We start from the raw sequence: 343 nt of genomic DNA on the forward strand, positions 1-343 counted from the left end.
CTCCAAGACTGCCACCTCGCAGGCACACTGAGCTCCCCACGCCAAGGCAAAGCCAAAGCTGAAGCTCCCCCATCCCTGTGGCCACTGTGGTGTGCTGGCTGCTGGCTGTCAGTGCTCCGGGGGCAGTGCTGCTGCACAGCCGGGCACAAGGTGTATGGGAGCCCATGTGAGTTTTGGGAAGTTCTCTCGTTCTCCCCCACAGCGCGGTGCTGAGGGAATCACGTGTCCTTGTGGCGGATGCCGAGCACAGTGGGGAAGGGTAAATTTATCTCCTATCGCCTCCCAACTTCCCCAAAACGCGGCTTGGGGCCGCCCTCCCTTCCCAGAGTGGGGACAGCCACTG

Source organism: Buceros rhinoceros, unplaced genomic scaffold (genome assembly GCF_000710305.1).
Source record: "Buceros rhinoceros silvestris isolate BGI_N320 unplaced genomic scaffold, ASM71030v1 scaffold33714, whole genome shotgun sequence".
NCBI classification, from domain to species: Eukaryota; Metazoa; Chordata; class Aves; order Bucerotiformes; family Bucerotidae; genus Buceros; species Buceros rhinoceros.